At 44.5% G+C, this 12874-nt stretch overlaps 1 protein-coding gene across 4 annotated transcripts in view; it reads right to left on the reverse strand.

Moving 5' to 3' along the window:
• The window catches only part of AP2B1 (adaptor related protein complex 2 subunit beta 1), a 347393-nt gene that overhangs the window by 156678 nt on the left and 177841 nt on the right, over positions 1 to 12874 (reverse strand). The window lies entirely within an intron of this gene.

Consider the following 12874-nt stretch of genomic DNA (forward strand, 5'->3'; position numbering starts at 1 on the left):
TGCCTCCCAAAGTGACCCGTTGGTGATGCCTTGGACCTGACCCCATACTTACCTTCACTCCAGAAGAACAGTCCAGTAAGTCGTTTCCAGGTACCTGTATGCAGTATATGTGCCTTTTCCCATAGGATAAAATTACTGCATTAGAGTCAATGCAAGTGTATTTTATTGTGACTTAAAAATTGAAAGCTCCAAAAGTATTTATACAATTACCGTGATCTTGGTGTCTAAATTTAGATAAAAAACTGTTATTTTTATAAATTGGTGTTGGATTTATTTATTGAGTGCGTGTCTCGCTTACCTGCTCTGTGTGTGCAATAACTGCGTAACACTATCGTCTGATAAGCTTAACAGCTTGCCAATACCACCACAAAAGAGAGCTTTCAGGGTTATTTTAACCCCTGCCAGCTATAAGTATCACCCTGGAATATCTGCATAGTGTCCCCTTACATTGGTACACTACATAGTCAGCTTCCTACAAATGGTTTCTAGGCCAGCCACAAACTATGCTGTCTGAAGATGGTTTTTTACTCTTAAATACCAGTTATGTTGAGAAAGGGCTACATACTATGGTTTACTTTCCAGCAAGGAAAGCTGTAATAATATCAGGGCACTGATACTTCCAACATCAGCAGGTAAAATGAAAGCTTATCACAACTCTGCTCCTTTGAACAGCAGGTCTTCAGGAAGTGCTGCAATCCATGGAGGAGGACTGTCCTTAAGAGTAAACTCACACCTTTCATGACACTATGGTCTAGTAAAGTAGCTTTAGTTCATCAGGTAAAATGTGTAACACTTTAAGTAACAATGACAACCTAAAAAGTTTGGGGTAAGGGACTCATCCTGTAATGACCGGCAGTAGATATCGATGTGGTGTTTCTATGCACAGGTTGTGCTTTTTAGAGTGCAGATACAATGAATCTTTTGTGTTAAATAGTTCACTAACAATGGTGATAAATGCTGTTGTTGGGTATGGGGTAGAGGTTATTGGGTTAAGTGAAGGAGGTATCAAGGAGGCCTGCTTAATGTACATATTAATGTACACATTAATACCAATCTCTAGACCATAATACTCGCATTGGTTTTATGTGATAACTATTATAGCCAAGTAATGTGCGATTTGTATGTCGAATAAGTAAAGCGTTTTAATCCTCTTCTCCCAAGTACCAGCAAGGCAGATGACACTCCCAAATCTTTCTGCTCTGAGTCACTGGTAGATCATACAGTTTGCATAGGATCAGGCAATGTAGAAACGTCAGGACTGGGGCCCAAGTCTTCTTGAAAGAAGGTCAGCAAGCTGGCAACAAACCACTTATCAAAGTAGCAGCTAAGTTAGCTACACTGAAGTACAACAGCTCCATTGAGAAATCATTGTCACAAAAACAGCAAGTCTCAACAAAGATGCTTTGCTGCATGGTTGGCACTGTCTTTACAACTAACACCTCTCAAGGATAAAGATGTGGTGCATAGGTGGATCTGTCCGTGGTAACATTACCATTATCTGGTTAGGGTTAATTAAAGGTAGGGCATGAAATGTCAATGATATGCCCAGATGTGGGTCCTGTGCACACTGTATCACGGGAACAAAGCTGTACCTGGCTTATGAGCCCATAACCAGGGCAAAACCAGCCCTGGGTTGGTTGTGTTCTGGCTCAGGAAGGACCAGGCTTGGAGTTCGGGCTGGACTGTTCCAACTGGAGCAGGGTCAAGACTGATTTGCATATAGCTGGGTCCAAACTGAGGTGACATGGTGTGCAAAATAAAGATGGATTGGAATGAGGCCCAGGTTAATTACCAGTGGCTCAGATTAATTCAAGCATTCCATCATCACCTTTCTTGTAGTCTTGTGGTGTTTTGCCGCAAAGAGCTTTGCTATCTGGAGCCGGATAACCTTAGAGTGCAGTCACAGCAGGTCTTGGAGTTGTGGTCTGACCCCGGGAAAACCACATGTGGGTCAGTCACAGACTGTTTGTGACAATCCCTACATGGTCTGAACCCTATAGATTTCAGAGTTGACATTGTCCCTTGCACACTAGAAATGTAGTCAAAAGAGCAGCCTTGAGACACGAGAAGTGGGTCTAGATCCGTATTTTTTGGCACAGTAAAAAGGAACTGTCAGCGAGTCTAGGTGGAACCTGTATTGGGTCTCGTGCTGACTCCCAGAGTGGAACAATGTCAGTATGGAGCCACATGGCTTTCACCTGCCTACACCCAGGGGTAATGCTTAAGATTTTCCAGATCCAGTCTGGGTGCTGGGACATTTTCAAAAGGTGAGGAATCCGCAGTTAGAAGACTATCAGAAAGCAATTATGGCCTCATGAGCCCACTGTATAGCATGTCTGGTGCCTTACAAAATCTTTCAAATGATGCAATAAGACGACACAGACACAAGAGGATTCCAGTTATAGGGCTAAACTTCTCAAGCATGGAATGTTCTATAAGCTAAGATAGCCTGGCCAGCAGAAAATCTTTACATAAGGCATGACACTGAAGAAAGAGCATTTACTAGGATAGCACCATAGAGGTGAGCAACTGTACTCCTGACCTCAATTCTCATTGATGATACACTTCTTGTTAGTTTTTCGGTCTCTTTTGCATTTGCTCACAGCTAGTACGGCATCTTCAACCAAAAACAAAAAACATCACTAAAAGGTAAGAACCGAAGGTGAGAAGGGGTAAAGGATGACTGTAATGAAAAGAAACTGCTGAGGTGCTGGAAACTATGACGCAAATGTTGATATAGCAACATTAAATCAGTCTGTGGTGAAAAAAGATGAGAGTCAAAAAAAAATAAGTGCCGGAATTAATACTTTGGAAAGTTAGTATTAGACCGAGCTGTAGGTGCAGAACAAGCTGAAATCAAAACCAGATATAACAGACTAACATCATAACAAAACAACTTTAACAGAAGTTTGAAAGTTCATGAACTACTTTAGAAGTAAAGAGCTATTCAAACATAGCATGGTGTTCACTAGCCCTTTTAGTCCACATAAAGCCACAAAGAGCTCTGAATCTCATTTCAAACACGTTGCATTACAATTAGGCATTGGTTTAAAATAGGCTCCTGAAGCGCTAACGAGACAAAGTTCCCTAGAAGCTGCAATAAACACTGCTATAGGAACTATACTCGGTAACAATCTGATATGAAAGGTCCAACATGAGTTCTGGAACTTCTAGCTAATAGGGGAGAGAAGCCTTATAAACAAGCTACTCAATTTCAGTAACACTCTTTCTGATGGATACTATGTCAAACCCTAGCTTCCTCACATTTTGAATTTTCCTAGGTGCCATAATGAACCTGGAACTTTTTCACCAACTGCACTTGTGTGTACTAGTGTATACTTGTGTGTAAGTAGATGGCACCATCGACCTCCACAGCTGCTTCACATCGCATCCAAAGTGATGGCACAAACCTGTATAAGGGCATCACCCCGGCACACTGATGCCAGTATTTGAAACTTTTCTGCACCTTTGGAAGTAAATCTACCATGAAAGACTGTAAACATGACCTAACTTGGGGTCTCTTTAGAACCGTTAATGTCTACTCCACAAAACAGTGAGGAGGGAGAGTGGCGAGGAATCAGCAGTTAGAAATAGTATCCACTAGAAAGTGTCACTAAAGGTAAGCAACATGATATCCTGGTGGGTTCTTCTAGTCACAGGATCCTCACCTTCTGAATGGAAAGGAAAGAAGTACCTCCCAAAATGTGGAGGGGTTTAATCAGTGGACTGCGCACCTGGGCGCCTTGTTGAGCTCTACTGGGAAAATGGCCCTCTCTGTGGACTTGAGATTTGAGAAAATGATAACAATACCTGGTGAAGGAGTGGATGTACACGCATGAACAGGCCTTGCAGATGTCAAACACTAGAACACTGCTAGCCAACACCACAGTGATGGCCTTGACTCTGGTACAAGGACTCCGAAGACACTCAGGAGGCTCTTTCTTGGTTAAGGCATACCATTTCTATGCACAGGACTATCCAGCTGCAGGAGGTCCCCTTCTGAACTGCACATCCATTCTAATCTCTGGCAAAACCGACAAAAATCTGGCTTCCATGAGGTATTCTTTAGTCTGGTCAATGTAAAAGTGTAGGGCCTTCTTGAAATCTAGTTGGGGAAGTCTGCCCATTTCGTTAAAGAGACGTGGCAGAGAGAAATAAAAGTAGGAAACATTGACTGTCCGATGTGGAAGGGTGACACCACTTTCAGAAGAAATTTGTTAAGGAACGAGGTGATGTACGGCGGTTAATGATCAACAGCCTCAGGAGGACAGCTGTGCATAGGTTCTAATGGTGTGCGCATAAAAAAGTGAAACAAATGAAGGCCCTGCTGTCGCATAATAAAGATCACAGGAGGAAAAAATGGATACAAGCTCTTTTAAGAAAGCGTATCAGCACTGGTGACTTAAACAACAAAGATTGACCAAGCAAATATAAAAAGACCGAAAGGGTTGACAAATAAACTGTAACCTTAACCAATACCCAGAGCAAACCCTTGCTGGGTTACCAACAAAATAATGAGTACATCAAAAAAACGGCCCAGCAGTCCTCATGCGAGGCCACAAACTTCACCCATTCACTCTAGTAAATTGCTTTAATAGACAGGTGCCAAACTGCCAAGATAATGTCTACCACATCTGCAGGTAGGTAAAAAACCCTCAGTTAGCTCTGTTCCATCTCCATGCAAGTAGGCAGAGGTTGTGAAGGTGGGAATGCTGTCCTGCTTTTGGGACAGAAGAGCCGACCAAACAGGTAGAGCAAGTGATGGGCAAATACTCAGATTCATAAAGTCAGAATTGCAGACTCTCAAAGTCCAAACCAGGGCTGTCAGGATGACCTCAGGCTGGTCCTTCTTGTCTTCTACAAAACTCGGAACAGAAGTGGCAGCAAGTGGAAAGGCATACAGGAGGCTACAGCCCCACTGTAGGTGGAATGAGTCTCCAAGTGAACCTTGAGGGGACAACTCCAGCGCATTAGTTGTTACACTATGTGCTCTTTGCTGTGGAGAAACGATCCACCTAAGTCATGCCCTCCTAGACGAAGACACCTTGGAACCAACCTCAGGTGCAAATGCCATTCATAGTCTGCCACACAAAGTCTGTTGAGGTTGTCCACCCTGACATTTAGTAACCCTTCGAAATGACTGGTTCTCAGTGATTCTTTGGAGGTCGAGCCACCATTAGAGTATCATTGCTTCTGGTCATAGCTCCCATGAGTCTGACCCACCTTGCTTCTTGTAGTATCATGTGACAGTTGTGCTGTCCATCAGGCACTGGACTGGCCTCCCATTTATGGATGGGAGAAAGGTGGAACCAGCTGGATAGCTTGTAGCTCCAGAAGATTGATAGGGTGTGTAGGAAAATGCCCCTTTTTGCTATGGTTACCTTCCACTTTTTGCCGGATATTGATGCTGACTTGACAGTGTGCTGGGATCCTGCCAACCAGGCCTCAGCACCAGTGTTCTTTCCCAAAAACTGTACAATTGTTCCCACAATTGGCACACCCCTGGCACACAGTTAAGTCCCTTGTAAAAGGTACCCATGGCACCAAGGGCCCAGCATGTATTGTGCCACTTTGGAGGACCCCTCACCAAGCACATGCACACTGCCATTGCAGCTTGTGTGTGTTGGTGGTAAGAAAAAGACAAAGTCAACATGGCACCCCTCTCAGGGTGCCATGCCCACAAACCACTGTCTGTGGCCTTGGTAAGTCACCCCTCACGAAGGCCTTACAGCCCTAAGACAGGGTGCACTATACCACAGGTAAGGGCATAGCTGCATGAGCAATATGCCCGTAAGTGCCCAAGTCCATTCTTAGACATTGTAAATGCACTGTGGCAATATAAAGTACATGGGCTGAGAGTTTGTCATCACAAACTCCACAGCCCCGTGATGGCTCCACTGAAGTCTGGGAAGTTTGGGATCAAACTTCTCAGCACAATAAACCCACACTGATGCCAGTGTCTGATTTATACTTTAGCCAAACCTCTAGTGCAGGACTGACCGGTCTGCGCCAGCCTGCCACTTCCAGACAAGTTTCTGACCACATGGGGTGAGAGCGTTTGTGCTCTGTGGTCAGAAACAAAGCCTGCACTGGGTTGAGGTGCTTCAAACCTCTCCCCTGCATGAACTATAGCACCTGGCGGTGAGCCTGAAGGCCTCTTGTTATAGTGCCCCAGGGCACTCTAGCTAGTGGAGATGCCCGCTCCCAGACAAAGCCCCACTTTTGTCGGCAAATCTGGCGGGAAAATTAGAAAAAACAAGGAGGAGTGACCACTTCAGCTAGGGCCACCCCTAAGGTGTCCAGAGCTGAAGTGCCCCCACCTCCTTGCAAAATCCTCCATCTTGGTTTGGAGGACAGGGACCAATAGGGTTAGGTCTGTGTTCCCATCGCCAAAGGGAGTGGACACCAGAGGGTTTAGTCACCCTCAGGGACAGTAGCCATTGGCTACTGCTCTCTGACCCCTATAACGCCCCTAAATCCAGGATTCAAGGGCTCCCCTGAACCTAGCTCGTCAGATTCCTGGTGACCTCAAGAAGACGACAAGAAGAAAGAAGGACTGCTAAACTGAACCCCAGCAGAGAAGACTGAAGACACCAACTGACTTGGCCCGAGCCCTACAGGCCTGTCTCCAGCTTCTGAAGCCTTTCTACAAAAAGACGATTCATTCTGCAGGACAAGCTACCTCTTAAAAGCCTCAAGAGGACTGCCTGCAGACCAAGAGGACCAAGATCTCCCGTGGACAGTGGCCCTGTCCAGGAAGAAACTCCAACAAAGGACTACAGAACTGCCCCGGATCCGCGAGTCCTGCCCACTCTGCACCCGACACCCACGCCCCATGTTCAGATCCAGGTGGCCCACCGGTCCAGAGCAGGTCCCCAGGCGATTCCGACCTTGTGTCCACCCTGGGTTGACCCCTCCTGGCCAACATGACAATGCCTGCAGCCAGACGGCCTCTTGTTGCTGGTGGTGGGTGTTTGGGGTTAACTTGAACCCCAACCTCTGGACATCGTAACCCCAAGAGACTGGAACTGCATATTTTGTACTTACCTCAAAACGGTACTAACTTTTCTTCCTCCCTAGAACTGTCTTTGAAAATTGCACTGTGTCAATGTTTAAAGCAGATATTTGCTATTTTCTTGAAAACCTTTTAACTTGCCAAATTGAAACAAAGTGGTGTTGTACATATGTGTGATACTTATTTGCCAATGCACTTACCTACAAACTGAATCTTGTAGTTGTAGAAATAAAGTAACAAAATATATTTTTGCTACAGAAAAATCATTGGTCTGGAGTTAGTCATTGAGTGTGTGCTTCCTTTATTGCCTGAGTGTACAACAAATGCACTACCCTGTGATAAGCATAACGGCTCGACCACACTACTACATAAGAGAGCATTAGTATTGTCTGCTTTAGCCTCTGTTTAGCCACTCCTCCACTCAAGACCAAAGGCCCCTAACTTCCATCTCATCCCAGTGACCACCCCAACTCAGAAAGCATGTACCCCCATCACTACAGTGAGCTCTGGGTCAGACAGGGAGAACTGTCTGCTGAAGGTCCCTGGCTACCATATCCAAGATACAAAAGTTGTCTGAGAGGCAACACCAATGCTGAGCCCATTGCAGGAAAATATTCCACTGTGGAGTTCACATGTACCAACTCACAAGGAGAACCAGATGAAACTGGAAAACAATCTGAAACATCAGAATCACAACCTGAATGTCCTGGAATCGTAGGGGGACTGAAATGGCCTTCAAGGCCACTCAATAGCCTCAATGAATAGAATCCTCTGTGTTGGTTGCAGATGAAATTTCGGCTCGCTGATGGAGAACTCAAGAAGGGAGTACTGTTGTCTGCAGATAGCAAACAACTGACTGGTGTAATTTCACTTTCAGCAGCCAATTATTAAGGTATGGGAATACATGTATCTCCAACCTATTAAAGTGGGCCGGTTGGCAGTCTAACTGGGTCAGTCATCACTGCTCAGGGGCCCATGAGGATTTCTGGGCCCAAAAGCACTCCAGATGGACCCAGAATTATTTGGAACAACTGCAGCATGGCTTCTTTAAAGGCCTTGACTTGCTGCAGGGCCAGATTTACACCATGAAATTACAGGTGCATAAGGACCAGATTAGGGATGGGCTCAGATCTGGAAGACTGAAGAGGAGTGGAGTCTTTCAAGTGCCGACTGCACAACTTCACACAGAAGAGGGTGTGACGGGAAGGAGACTAATTCTGTTCAGACTTCTTGCTTTTATGACCAGATTTGTCTTTCAACTTACCAGACAATGGTGACTTGAAGAAGGACCAGAACCATGACCGAGCCCTGTATTTGGAGCAGTAACAGGCCAAAGTCTCTGAGCACAACCTACTCCAGTCTATTACTTGGAGACATAAAGCTTTGCCTCCTGCTCTGTGATGACCTCGAGGTGCATCAGGGAATATTTGATGCAGGACTTTGAGTCATGTCGAGCCTCTAAACACCACTGACAGATGTGGTGAGGTTCTTTGACCGATGTCTGTTTCCTGCAGTCACAACACAGTTTGAAGATGTCAGCCTTTAAGACAGCATTAGCCTAGCACACTGTTAAAACAAGCATTTGCAATGCAATGGGTCTCGTGTTTGCTCGAGTTAGAGCAATTAGCATTGTAAACTCCTAACCGGACTTTTCTTGTGTTTGAACAACAGCAAATAACAATACAGCAGGATAGTAGACAATGTTAAGGTGCAGTTTAGTCGCCCTAACTAGACTTTTACTTTTCACTTTCAATTTATGTGGCAAGAAAACAGTTTCACATAAATAACCAGACTTTTCTTTCCATATAAACTGATAAGTAAAAGTTTCACATAAGTGAGCTGACGGCCACTATCAGCGCAAAGCAGACACACAAAGGGAAATATAAGATTGCTTGCAGTGAAACCTATTGGCCAAAGTGCAATTATCCAAGTAACCAGCAAAAGTGCAATTATCTATGTAACTACAAAAGTGCAATTACCTATGTAACAGATCTATGTCATGCAAAGCACTCGACTACTGCCCAGTGAGAGCGCGCTGCGAAATAAAGAGAAAAAGTAGTCCAGAAACCAGATGGAAAATATCGAGCCTCGTATGTTTTCAGCAGTTGGTCAGTGCGCTCGTGGAGGGATAAACACAGGAAAAGGCATGACGTATGCATGCCTTTTACTATTGAAAGCAAGCGGATTTTAAAAGGCAAGCCCATGAACCAATGAAAGTGACTGGCATGACATGGGCGTGGTTAGAAGCCCAAAGAGAGATTATAACAGGAGACAGAGAGCTATGAGCTCGCCCCTAAACAAATTGTTTTTTTTTTTTAAAACACATAACACAAGTTAGAGCTATGGATCCCTATCGAAGGGCATGGAAATAAAGGAACAACTATCAATGCGGGGGCATGGGGGTGCCAATATACAGCTCTCTAATGTCAGTTCTGGAGGTGATGCAGTGATGTTGCGAAATCAAGTGGCACCACCTGTAAATGTATAGGAATAATTTATGAGAAAGATTCAGATTCTGTCTGGTGTAAAAGGTGAGAAAACTGAGGTTAGGAGAATCCATCACAATCTTTTCGCATACAGAAACATTGGCAAGTACAAGTTATCCTTCTGTATAGTCTCTGCAAACACAAAAAAACGCATAATCAACTAGGCAGTCTGTGACACCCTGTCATTCTCTGAATGTGTATCTGTGAATATCAGAGCTGTATTTGCTGAAACAGACAAAACCTGAATAACAAAAGGTGAGTGCCCTGCGGTCTAGATGAATAATAAAGAGCACCTATTTCTTTGGTGAGCCATGTTCCTGAAAGACTCCTAGCTAGAGCCAGCCAATGAGACTTACCCTTTTAGTATTTAAGCATTCACAGAAGAAGAAACTCAAAAGTAAATCAATTCATTATCCCATTTTCTAGAAAGCTGCTACCTAACAAATAGTTGTGTTTGGCAATAAACTGGATGTATGCTTTTGGAGTGTTCCTTTTGTCCCATGTAGGAAACTGGGCTTCTCTTTGCAGATGCCCTCTTACGTTTTGCCCCCATTTGAACTACTGGATGCTGGTTTTTGGCTCCGACAGTGCACTGAAGCCTGCTAACCAGGCTCCAGTGTCAGTGTTCTTTCCTCTAAAAATGAAATATTCTATTGAAACCCAATTGGCAATGACTTTAGCACCCCTGTAAGTTCCTAGTAAATGGCACCCCGGGTACTAAAGAGGGTCCCCTATGGGCTGCAGCATGTATTATGCCACCCTAAGGGACCCACACTAAAACACAAACTGCCACTGCAGAGTGCATGGGATTGTACAAACCATTTTGTAAACATGACATTGCACACACCCTGCGAGCAATGTCAAAATACACTGCATGTCTTATATGAAGTCACCCCCACATCATGATTTAAGAGCCCTAAGGCAGGGTGCGTTATAATAAATGTGAACCCATATATGCATTGGCAGATATGCCCCTGTGATGTCTAGGTCTATTACTAGATATTTCAAGTGAACAGGGGTGCCATCCTACAGTAAGTACTGGGCACTGGTCGTTACAAGTTACCCAGCTACATATTTGAAACCCATGGTGCTTGGTATCGAACACTGTCTTAATTAACCCATACTGATGCCAGTATTGGATTTAATATGACTTGTACCCAAAGGGCACCTTAGTGGTGCCCCCTGAAACTTACTAGTCTTCTAGTGTGCTGGCTGACCGGTATTGACCAACACCAAACTGTGGTTATCTGGTTGCACTGGACCGGGACAGAGTTAAGTTCAGGCCGACCATGAAGGAAAGCGGGCTGGATACAGGGGCCAGGTTGGGCCCGCTAAATAAAGTACCTTATTTCATGATGGCGTAGCGAGATCCCATGTTCTTGCTGCATCAAGCAGCGGCGGTTCCAGAGAAGCTGCAGGGTTGTGATGCGCAGTCTTGCATCGGGGTGTGTCGCACTGTGGAAGTTCTAATGTGGCTGTGAGGAGATGAGTCACCCTGCGTCGGTTCTGCTTTCAGGGCCACAGCAGGGCTGGCAGAGCACCTTCCACTGGACTGGGGTGGCAGCAGTTGGTGGGGTTAGGGGGCTCTGGACTCACAGCAGGTAGAGTTCAAAGTGGATGGAGCGTTTTCTGTCCCCGAGACCCTGATCAGGCCAGGCAACTAGCCCTTGAAGTCACTCTGGTGATCCTGGGGTCCAGTTCTTTCACTCACGCAGCAGGGCAACAGAGTAGCAGTCATCCTTGCAAAGCAGAACAACAATCCTTCTGAATTTTCCACAGGTACTGAAGATTTGGGTCTGAAGGTTCATTATTTATACCTGGTGCCGACTCTGAAGTAGGAGAAGGTTCTGGAGGTTTCCACTTCGAGAGGTGTTTGGAATTTCCTGCTTACCTGCCCAAAAGAGTAGTGTCACATCTTTTGAGAGTGTACCCAGGCAGAGCCTTTGTAATGTACAAGTTTAGTAGGTGACATCTCCTCCCCCCCATCAAGAGAGAGACGGCCCATCCTGCCAACACCTACTGCCCTTGCTACCACTGCCTGGGAGCAATACACAAAGACCAACTGCCAGTTACACTTAGTCATGTGACTCAGGATACAGGCTGCAGACACAAAATGGTTTGGACAAGAAGATGCCAACTTTCTAAAAGTAGTATTTTCATACTTTGACTTAAAATTAGACTTTACCTTTAAAGAGGGCTTTAAATGAAAATAATTTAGACCTCAAACTCGACATTCCTACCTGCTTCAAATTGAAAATGATCACTTATTAAACATAATAAGTTAACCAAATGTTATCCTATGGGAGAGGCGCAGGCCTTGCAGTTATAAAAAACAAATTTCAGAGTGTTTCAGTATAAGGACACGTAAAAGTTAAAAGTATAGGTCCAACATTTTAAATACACTGCACCCTGTCTAAGGGCTACTTAGAGACTACCCTACAGGTGTCTCATATGTATTAAAAGGGACGGCTTAGGCCTGGCGAATGGTTTATTTTGCCAGGTCGAACTGGCAGTTTAACACACAGGCTGCAATAGCAAACCTGACCAATAATTAAGAGGCTACTTAAGTGTGTGGCACAATAAGTGCTGCAGGTCCACTAGTAGCATTTAATTTACAGGTCCTGGGTACATGTAGTACGACTTTACTAGGGGCTTACAAGTAAATTAAATGTGCCAATTGGGTGTAAGCCAATTTTACCATGTTTAGAGGAGTGAGCGCACACACTTAGTCCTAAGGCCAGCAAAAACAAGATCAGCAAAAAAAATGGAGGAGTAAGGCAAAACATTTGGAGGAAGACCACCCTAAGGCTGCCAGATCTAACAGTACCACAACATATAGGTTTCAAGTAATGGCATGCAACCTTCCATATATACAAGGTAGACATATAATTTGATTCCAACGTTGTTTACTAATTTACATACTACACAATGTGTAAGACTATCAACAAGAATGTATTTTTAAGATACTCAGTACTAGGATTGTGACTAATACTCGCTTACAAAAACACTTGACGTTAGATGAACATTTTCAATGTAGCCACTAACAGGAACCATTAAAAATAATGTATTTTGAACTTTAATGACCACTTAAATATGGCTGTTACATTAGATGAATGAAACACTAGGAACCCAGACAATACTGGATGCTCTTAAAGTACCTTCTTGTCTGACAACTTTGGAAACATATCACCACCATTTTGCAGTTTACAAAAATGACTTTTTAATATGTTTACAAAAGGCTGCACAGGGATGGGCAGGGTCAGCACGGGCCAAGGGGCGAGGCAGCAACAGGACTGCACAGGAGGTGGACAGACAGCACAGCAGAGGGGGCAGTGACAGTACAGCACAGGGGGTGGTGTCGAGACAGAACTAC

This window comes from Pleurodeles waltl, chromosome 3_2, assembly GCF_031143425.1.
Source record: "Pleurodeles waltl isolate 20211129_DDA chromosome 3_2, aPleWal1.hap1.20221129, whole genome shotgun sequence".
Lineage (NCBI taxonomy): Eukaryota > Metazoa > Chordata > Amphibia > Caudata > Salamandridae > Pleurodeles > Pleurodeles waltl.